Source organism: Egretta garzetta, unplaced genomic scaffold (assembly GCF_000687185.1).
Source record: "Egretta garzetta isolate BGI_Z169 unplaced genomic scaffold, ASM68718v1 scaffold557, whole genome shotgun sequence".
In the NCBI taxonomy this organism is placed as follows: Eukaryota; Metazoa; Chordata; class Aves; order Pelecaniformes; family Ardeidae; genus Egretta; species Egretta garzetta.
The window spans coordinates 878,559-889,494 of NW_009260264.1; positions in this window are offsets into that span (position 1 = coordinate 878,559).

The window sequence follows — 10,936 nt, forward strand, 5'->3', positions numbered from 1 at the left end:
CATGCAAAACCTCACATCCACTCCAGCCTGGAAGCGAGTGGGCGGCTGTCCTTTTAACTCCTCCCCAACTACACCCACTGAACAGCACTTTAAGGAAATCAAAGCCATGCTGCATTACTCTCCATAAAATTGAAAAGAATAGCCAGACAGAAATCCGCCTGGGCATATGCTGACATTTTACCTCACTTTCTCAAGCAGAACATAGGTTCACAGATACACAATCCGTTCTGTTTAGAGGCTTCCCTTGTCACCACGTCCGGAGCAAACACACACAAACCCAGCCTGTGCTTCTCACCCATCTTTGTTCTTCACCATGTCAGATTCTCTCTCCCCACCCCACCCCAACACGCTACCCAATAGCCCAGCTGCTTAATGGACGAAGTGAAGCGAAGCTGAAAACTAACTGGACCATCCAAGCCTTAGGACAAGATACTGATGTTTCAGTTCAGCTGGCAGAGTGTTTGGAAAGAGCCCGGAGGGTGGGAGGATCAGGAAAACTCATCTGAGGTATTCAAGTTTTTTAGTGGTACAAACTGAGCAATAATAAACTTCAAATTGCAGCTGCTGCCCAGAACTTCAAGTACAACTGGAGTTGTATTCAAATACAACCTAAGGTATCATACAGAATCAATCTGATCAGATTAAGCCTGACTACAGGGGAAAAAAAGGTATCAGTAAAGGTATCAGTAAGGTTGAAAATCTCCAATGGATGCAAATGAAGCTTACAGTAAGTACAGCATACTACTGAAGTGAAGTCCAGTGGGCTTCATTTCCTAACTGCAGCTCACAACGTGAAGTTAAAATGTAACTATACTTTATCAGATTTGAAGTCAAAGGTATCACACAGGAGGAGGTGCTGTGTTTGGGGTTCATCCCTATGAAAGATTTATGAAAAGCTAAGAAGCAGAACACGACAAAACTAGATAATAAAGTTCAAAGTACCAGAGGTTAGCTATCATAAGGTTTAAAAAAAAAATAAAAATTCAAAGGACACTGCTGTTACCCCTAAGTTTTTATACTTAAAAAAAAAAAAATATCAGAACTCCTCTAACATCCTGAATTGGAAGACATACCTACTTCAGGGAAGGGGATTAAAACTAACATTGCAGATATTCAAAGCATCAGCACCTGCATTTAAGAAGATATGTACAACACACTAAATTAGGACCTTTTTGTAATAACTGGCCCAAAAGACCTAATGGTATGATGCTTACTTCAGAAGAAATACTAACAGTTTTAACCAACCACTAGAAGTAGTATTTTCCATGCTATAAACGCTATGCAGGCTTCAGTACATTATATGTTTCCTTTTATAAAGGCAGAACAAAGGCAAAGATGAATTATATTAGCTTAAGACATAATTTTAAAAATTATAACAAAGAGTTGCTAATAAACCAGTTTAGGGGCAAACATTTGAAGAATGACACCATGGTCACTTAAACGCAGCTCCCAATCTTACCTTCAGCAATGGTCTGCACAGCTAGACTGTACCTAGCTTACTGCTTGCTTTCCTCCCAGATAAGCGGTATCAGTGGCTGTACCAGAAGTGACAAAAACAGGGTTTGAGAGCACCTGAAAATTACAGAAACCATTTCTAAGCTAACTACCCCATGAGACGGGATTTTATAAGAATAAAAAAGGGGTAAGGAAGCTTTCCCAGTTGCTGATACTCAAACCTGCCCCCTTTCTTTACTGAAGCTTGGCACACCTTGTCTTAACAGAAGATTTTTTAGTAACAATTTGGTTCTTTTGTTCCTTGTAAAAGTTTCAGGTATAGTAAGAGTTTAACAAATAAATAACAATAATCAACACCACGAGCTAAGAACAGTTATATGATGAATCGAGTGTCATTAAATGCTGTCAAGAACATGGTGGTCATGCAGTACTTTTCCGATTTCACCAACCATCTCCTTACTGAAGAAGCACAGCCTTTTTTCCACTCCACGATCCACACAGCCAGTGAGGCTGGGTGGCTGCTGATCACTTAACTGTGGGGAAGCATGAAAGTCATAAACAGGAGAGAAGCAGGGGTCCCCAATGCAAAAAGCAAATCTTTTGGGGGTAAGGGGGAGAACTTCATTAAACACAGATATTGCAATGCATAGATCACAATAGGTAAAAAACTGAGGTACGTTCAGCTTCTACGTAACTGATGTGGAAATGAGATAACACTCATGAGGCAGATCAATGTCACCCAAGGGGAATCATGGGAAAAGGAAAAAAGGATGCATATCTCAGTCATACCAAAACTTTGGAATATAGCCAAGCATCTGCACTCAAGAACTGTATCTGTTATACTGGTTCAACACTTTCTCTTTGTAAGAATTATAAACAGCTCTCCATTTACAAACTGACAAACTTCAATTGAAAAGACTCCCATACGATCCCCACTTGTAGTTGAGAAGGATTTGCAAGATAAACTTCAGAGGAGGGCTTGGGGCCAAATGTGTAATAACTTGACCATGGTAACTCAAATTTAAAAATGTATATTTGCAATCTCCTTTCCTAAGTTAGCAGGAAAAAGGACTAAGAGTACATAAATCACAAATCTTGTCCATTGGGCCAGTGCCACAAAATCTGCCTGTTCTTTAAATTTTGATTGTAACTTTTTATCTTTTGGAATCTCATTTCAGAGCATTAGAAATATGCCAAAACTCAAGCCATGTTTTTACGAGAGCACAGTGGATAGACATAAGACTCTTATTAAGAGGCTAATCTGAAGGACTTGAAAAATTGCCTTCATTAGTGCCACAGCCCAAGAAACCCACTGCCTTCAGAAACCAGAGTGATGCCAGGCTTGCTCAGGTACCCCCTTCCCTTGGTGCTAATGCCCTGCCTCCCATCTCTACCCTTGCTGTTTTCTGACTACTGATTTAGCATTTCCTCAGCTGTAGTACCGAACCAATTATTTTATTTCAGGCCCCAAAAGAGCAACCTTACTTATTTTCTATTATACAAACTATAATTTGGGACTAGCTAGCTGAGAGAAATTATTTCTGTGCTGCTTTTCAAGAAACTACAGAATTAGTGTACAGTCTGCAAGTGATCTGCAGAAGACCAAGGAATTATAGCGCTCTTCTGTTATCAGAGGTTGTAAGCAATCTATATATTAAGACTACCTCAAAGGGATGTTGTTTCCACCAGGAAAACAGCTAAAACCAAGTCTGTGCCAGCACAGATTTTTAGATATTACACACAAGTATTTCAAAGGGAAGTAACGAATAAGACTCTGACATGCTTAATCTTATGTCACCTAGACATTTATCACCACTTGTTCCTTCTCGTTTCATATGCACTGGGGAGGGGAAATGGGCAGAACAAAACCAACAGCAACAACCACCTCCTTCCTCAGATGCACTGCTGCCTGCAACAACAGACCAAAACCGTGCATCTAGAGCATCTGCAGTGACTCCTACTAAAGCTCTCGCAGCCATTGATCTAAACACCATCATTCACCAAAACTACATTAAGAAAGCTTCAGCAACACGAAAAGCAAGAACTTCCATGAGTGCAACGTAGGCAAGAAGCCTCAAATTCTGACATCTACACCACCACCACTATAGCAACAACACATAAAATGCAAAAAATGCCAAATGGCTCTAGAAACTAACCTCCTTTTTTTCCTTTGTACAAAATAAATTGCAAGCACAGGCTAAGAATCAGCCTGTAAGTATGAAACTAAATAATTAAATCTGAAGAACAGGAGCTTATGTCACAACTTCAAACTGCTTTTGGCAATTTCCTACTTTTGAAAGTATCTCAAACCAAAATCAATAATTCTTTTGATTCAATAACATTTTGGAAATCAACATCTAGCAGGGTTCAAGCACTTGGAACTAATGAATGAAAAATCAACAGCTTATGTACTACTTTTCCTCCCTTAACAGACAAAGCTAAAAAATACATTCTCTTTCTTAAAAAGTGCCAAAAACTATGAAATCACAAACTGGTTTTATTACTATGCCTATACAAAGAGAAAGAAAAATACGTGGCAATAAATTTTTTATTTATTATATACCATTGGAAGGAACCAACATGAACTCTATGCACATTCAGTACCAAAGTCCATATGGATTTGAATTAACAAAAAAAACCAACCCCCCCCAAAAAGCCACAGAACACACACACACAAAACCCATTTTACTCCCTTGAACAAAGTAGGAAGCTGCTTTCCCTGCTCCTTCCCCAAAAAGCAACTTCAGCAGAGCTTAAACTCAGGTCCTATCTATAAAATGCTAGTAGTTCTTCAAATATGCTGATCAGACAATGTTGAAGTATAACAGTTTGCAGATTTCTTATCTACTCCAGCGGCTGCAGAAAAAAATGCTTAAATTGATATATCCCAATCTAGTGCAATATTCTCCGGCCTCTGAAAATCTGATACACCTACTATATAAAAGGCAGTAGTGCTAAATGCTTTTGAAAGACAACAATCGGAATGAGGACGTTTTTGTACTTGCAGACCGTCTCTACCCATTCTTTTTTCTTAAGCAGCATTCAACCTGCAGAGTTTGTAGAGTCTGTATTCACACAGTCCGAGATGTGAGCTTGCTGTTTCACTTTAACAGAAGCCCAAATGAGGCCAGTCTGCATTCTCCAGCATGACAATCAGATAAACATACAAGTATTTGAAACATTCTTCTTCTTTCTAGGCACAAAACATTATAAAAGCCTTACTCATATCCTCTATCCTATGCATCCTACTCTTCTCTTAACAAATGCCTACTAGTTTTCAAACAGCCTCCTGCTAAATACAAAATATCTTTTGAGGACTTGTGTCACTAACGTATGCCAGTTCTTAAACTTAGAATACCTGCATCACTCTAGAGTCACGTAAAGACTTTATGCCTTTCAACTATATAGTTATACGCAAGAGTTTCATACACTCGATATGGTTTTAAGGAAGCATGCAATAAAAGCTACTAAAAAATTATAGGGGTTCGGAAATACTTGAAAACAGAACTATTTATTCTTAATTTAAAAACACAAGTCAAGAAAGCAACAACTTGCACGACACCATAACATGGAATGCACTATGCAGTATCTTCTTTACATATCCTCACAGGAGATACAAGGCTGGGCTTCAAATTGGATCAAATCAGCTACACACAATTCACCACCACCACAAAAATACAAGTATAATCTGTGCCTACCTGATGACTTGTTTACAGATTTTGAATAACAGACTAGAACATCAAAAGTTGATGATGACATACAGCAAGAAGCATGTTCTTAAATCAGGTTCAATTTTTCCCTAGTACAGCAAAGGTCCAAAAGTATACAGAAGTGTTAAAGAAATGCACGTAATGGTAGGTGATGACTCTCAGATTCCTCCCCTAAAAGCTTGTTTTATTTATTTTGTGCTTGTACTTACCTAAGCTTTCTGTTCCCACGGTTGCTATCCACCACTTCTCACCCATACCACCTATTCTATAGTTATTCACCTACTAATTCTGCAGGTAGATACATGTAAACATATATACACACACAAACATGTATCAACTTTATCTGAAGAAACATCTCTGACCCCCAGTTTTATATGCAACATCGATCACCAAGTAGGTTCAAATGGGGAGGCAGAGGTGAGGTCTAAACCGAAGGAACAGAGCAGCATCTCCATGATCTCTGTGTCTAGAGGAAACAGAGAAACATGTTTGCCCTATCTGAGTTACCCTTACTGCCACTCCTCCCAAGAGCAAAAGCACTCATTCCCAACTTCTTTCTCTTGATGAGCTGAGGTGGGGTATCCAGGAGCTCCCTGAGCCACTGCAAAAGCATCAGCCATCACAGGACCAGCTACTGCTCATCACCCTACCCCCCACAATAAACAGGCCAGATGGTAGTCACAGTGCACAAGACAGTAATTCTTCAGCTTTTTTTGGACAACATCTTTTTTGGATGATTTCTACAGAGGTAGAAATCTTACCATTTTTGCTTACAGTGATCTTTTTTAACATGATCAGCATTACTGGCAGATTAGATTAGTGCAATTTAAGATGATGAAAACTCTGTCAACGTCAAAATGTTCAGCTGCCACAGCCACAACCCTAACAGTTCTGATTTAGCACAAGAGCAGAAGTGGTGCTGATGAGGACTATTCTCGTGCAAGACAGATAAAAGTGCCTAGGAACACTTCAACCTATCTTTCATGCTAGCTTCTCTACAGAGAGAATCAGTCTTTGTCCAGGTCTACTGTTAACTCCAAGCCCCCTTTAGGGCATGGCATTTACAAAAGATGCTGCTTCATTTTCCAAAAGTGGGCAACATCACTGGAGAAATAAAGTCAATCTTTGCAATATCAACTTCAAATATGAATTCCCAAGACCTGGATTTATCGTAACATTCTCAAGCCTTATGGTATAGATATTCTCTCACTTCTTTTTTTCTTTTATTCTTTTTTAACAGTGTCCCACATTGAATTACTAGAGCCTTACCTTTTGGACCAAGTACAACAAACTATCTGTATTTGTACTTTTCACCACTCTCCCCAGCTCTTATTTTATAAACACATCCAACATTATATTCAGTTACTCCAAACAAATAAACCTAACTGCACAGGGCTGGCAAAACCCACACAACTGTTGTCTTTGAGACTACTACAAAAAACAAGGAGTGAAAGATCAACAGCAGCAAGTCTTCTGTGAAAGGCTAGACCAGTGGGGTTGAGTATTGCAGAGCAGGTCTTACCCATATTCTCACAAGGATCTTTTCAGCACATTCTTGCCTCTAAAATGGTACCCACTTTTTCTTTCTGCTCTTCTTCCCTTGCTTATTTGCACATTGCTAGGGGTACCTTTGAGGTCCTTGGATACTTTCTGCATAAGTATGACTAACATCACTCCCACCATAACCTGAACTACAGTAGGCCCAAGGACTGTCAACAAGTGATACTTATCAGTGCTGTATTTCACCTATAGCTTCTCTTCCCATTTAACATAACGTACTTCAGTAGTAATGTTTTTTGTTGTAAGTTGCAGCTTATTAAAATAAATCAGAGAAACCTTGAGAGGACTGAGGAAAGAAAACAGGATCCTATTGGCAAAATATTTCCACCGGAGTATTAAAAGACTTCTATAAAGTCCCACTGGAACCTCCTCTGGAATACTTCATAGAAGTCTGGTCAATGCATGTTAAAAATACTAATTCATATATGAAAGCAGGCAACGATGGGATTTTAGGAAAATCAGGTGAACAGGAAACATCTCACCCAAACAAGAAAGAGTCTCGTTTATCTGGTTTAGCAAAATTATACCATTACTCTCTAGAAATACACTGAAGATAAGCAAAATAAATAGCAATTCTTCCTTTATAATGTTTAAGCTGAAAAATAATTTTGGCAACCACCACTGACATAAACTGCTGTTAACATACAACCTGAAAATTACAAATACTCCCAAGTATCAGTTATTTAATTCTGAAGCAGTCTTCCAGCAGTTAGATCATGAAACACACTAAGCTTGTTTTATTTTCATCATCTCATGTAACTTCAGTTAAAAATCAAAGAAGAAAAGAGGAGAGAAAAGGGTCCAACCTAGGAGTCTTCTCCCATTTTCTAGAAAACAGAAAGAAGAAAATAGGTCACCACACTAACTCCAAATGGACCAGCAGCACTACTGAAGCGTGCATGTCAATAGTCCCAAGTCTCCTGCTACAGACTCTGCCGAAAAGCCAGCTATTTTAGAATAACCCAGCCCTAGCTCTAAAAAAGAGTACAGTTCGCTCACAGTTGTACAGAGCACCTGCCAAAACAGCAGCTGGAATGGCAGCAGAAAGGTACTCCCGCGCAGAGATCTGTGCAAACTCCACAGAGACCAGCTTTGTCTATCATCACTAACTGCAAAAAGCAATTTGTGTTGCTCACATTGACAAGGGCAAGAATACCCATGTAAAGAACAAACCATTAAAACCCCAAAGCTTACAGTAACAGCTTCTGGGCACTAGGCCACTGTATCAGACCAAATATTTAGACATTTCAGAGAACCTCAAACTCAACTTTAGAAGTTCATTTTTTTAAAAAGATTTGTTCCTCTTCCATTTTTGCATGCAAACTTAAACCACTAGGGAAAAGCTAGGGATATAAAAAAAAAAAAAAATCCCTCAAAACTAAAGCCACGTCAAGAGCAGACACTGTTGTTCAACTAGCTTGAGGGGATTTATTCCTTTCTGATATCTTCCAGTGACCGTATTGGACACTTGCTATCTGAGACAGTATTCTGTCATTCTTCCTGGGAGGTGTTCATGTCAGAGGGAATTAGGGATTATAATAGATTTGGGGGAGGGGAAGGAAGGACACCACCAGTCTTAGAAGAGACAGAGCTATATGGTAGTACACAGATACTTACAGAATTAACCATCAAACACTGAGGATAAGCGAGCTAGCCACTAGAAAGAAGAACTGCTATTTTAATCAACAAAAAAGGCAGGAGCAACCCTAGCTGAATCAGTCTGGCTAACACCTATTACTGGAGTTCACTGGGATTTGGACTGAGACTGGACAAGAGTAACACTGAATCCTAAAACCTAATATTGCAACGCTTCTTCTCCAGCCCATAGTCATTCCTAGGAGGATTATTACAGATACAAAAGTCATAAAGATTCAAAGTTGTCTGGGTGTGAGCGTGCAGGAGCAGTACAAAGCAGTGAACGGCAGCTAGGCTGTGCATTAGGCCAGCTGCCCTCCTGCTGATGGATAAGCTACGTTGCATTTCCTACTGGTAACGCAACACAGGCCAGTAACTACAGTTACAGGGTCACAGACCCTAAGCTATTATCCTCACTTTTCTCACAGTAACTCACATGTGGGCCTATAGCACCTTCCTTTCACATTATTATCTGCACATGACACCTATAGTTTCTGTTAAGCTATGGCTTAAAGATAGACAAAAATTGCTAAAAGCTCATGGCTCTCTAAGCCAGAGGGAATACATTATATACCCATGTTCTGTATTATGCAAGTCCACTGAAGTGTAAAGTTTGCCTGCATGCCTCTTAAGGAACTCAGACAAAAAAAACCCCACACAATAAAATTGTCACTTAGTGCTTTGTACAATAATGAAGTAGCCATCACTAAACAAGCTGACCAAGATAAAATTGCCTGAAACACAAAACTAGATATTAAAATAGGCAACTCCTGATGCAGAACACACTATTTTCCAAGTTGTTTTCCTTGATGCATAGCCACTGAAAGGGGGGGCGTAATTATAAGCTTCTTAAGTTCTTAGAAAAAGTAAATACCGACCGCATGTTCTCAATTGTATTAGCAAAAACTTTCAGCATACCAATTAATTTTACCCCCCAAAATTAAAAAGACAAACACTCACAGTGAAAAAAAGCACAAGGACCACTCTTGAGCTGTTGAGGCCTAGCAAGATGACACTGGAAAGTGTTAATACAGTAACATGAAAAACGTAACAATTCTACTTTTTGCCTTACAGCCCTACAACCCTCAAACTTCCTTTCTCAAAGGTACTAGGCTATTACATGAGAACCAGCTATCACTGTGCTTTGGTTCACCTAGGCCAGCCAAACAGAAACAGAATTAGTTGCATATTTCCCTTAAGTAACCCCACAGAAGAATTAAACAACTTTTCTTTTGAAATGAAGTTCAGCAACAGTTTTCTATGACATCCCAAAGCAACATACCACCGCTCTGCTCCAAGGAAACCACTTCCAGGGAAAAGTCAGCACAGGCTTTAACTAAATCCATTTTGGAATATAAATAAGGAGCCATTCACAGCAGCAATTCACCCAGGGAAGTCAGTTGTCTTACTGACACCAACCACCATCGAGTACTACTAACTTAAGGGCCTCTACAAACCACAGATAAAGGAAGTTTTTGACAGAGAGACTGTCTCTCTCATCTTTAAATACCTGACTTACTAAACCTGCGACACAAATTTTACCGATGGGTTTCCTTCCTGTGACAGTGTACAAGATCAGAATCAGCGTGTGGTTTCCCAGCACTTGCTCAACAGTCTTCCACAGAGATTCTGAAGTATTCAGGGCATATCCTCAGCACGACAGTAACAACACGGAAGCAAAGCGACTGAAACAGCCTACCGAGAAAAGAACACATTGAAGAAATACTTAAGTAACTACAGTTATTTTCACTCTTTTGCTCAACCCACAATCAGCAAACCGCCTTCTTTATCACAGTACTTTATATGCTCCATATTGCTTGTTCCTACCCACGCGAGCGTCTCTTCACCTACTACCTCAATAACTTATAAACACCTTTCTCTTTCTGGTCTGCATCATCAAGGTGGCTTACCACCCAAGTCTTTCCCGTCACCTAAGTCATGAAGTCTGAGCTTGGGAGATGTGCAGTGCACATAAGAGTAAGGAAGAACTTGCTCTCTGCTTTAGTATCTCTCTTTCCTAAGGCACATTTCAGATTTGTAATTCTTAAGGAAGTCCAGATTACACACTCTTGCTACCTCACCTCCAGACTGCCTTACTATTCCTTAAAACTGTATTAGCAAACTGCTTTTGCAACTCATTTGGTATGAGCGACCGCCAAAATATTTTGGGGGTTTTTGTTTTGTTTGTTTCCCTCCAATTCCTTGGGACATTTTACCTGTGGAGCTATCCTGATTGCCAGACCGGTGCTTTCTGGTTAAGACACGAATCGAATCGCTCACTGAGCAGCTGAGTGTCTTTACAGTCAACAAAAATCACCACATAACCAAAATAATGGAAGTACATCTATGAAAGCAGAGAGGGGGAAACTAATCAAGCTCCTACAATGCTTAGAGCCAGACTAGTAACGTCTAAGCGAGCCTGTAAAGGCGAATCTTTCGGGTGCTGTTGGAACCAAGCGCGGTCCCAACAGCCCCCTGAAGCGACCCCCTTGCCGAGGCGCCTACGCTAAGCGACGGGCGCACACGCACGCGTCTCGCTCGGGCGCTCAGCGTTTCCAACTAAGTTCCATTCGGCG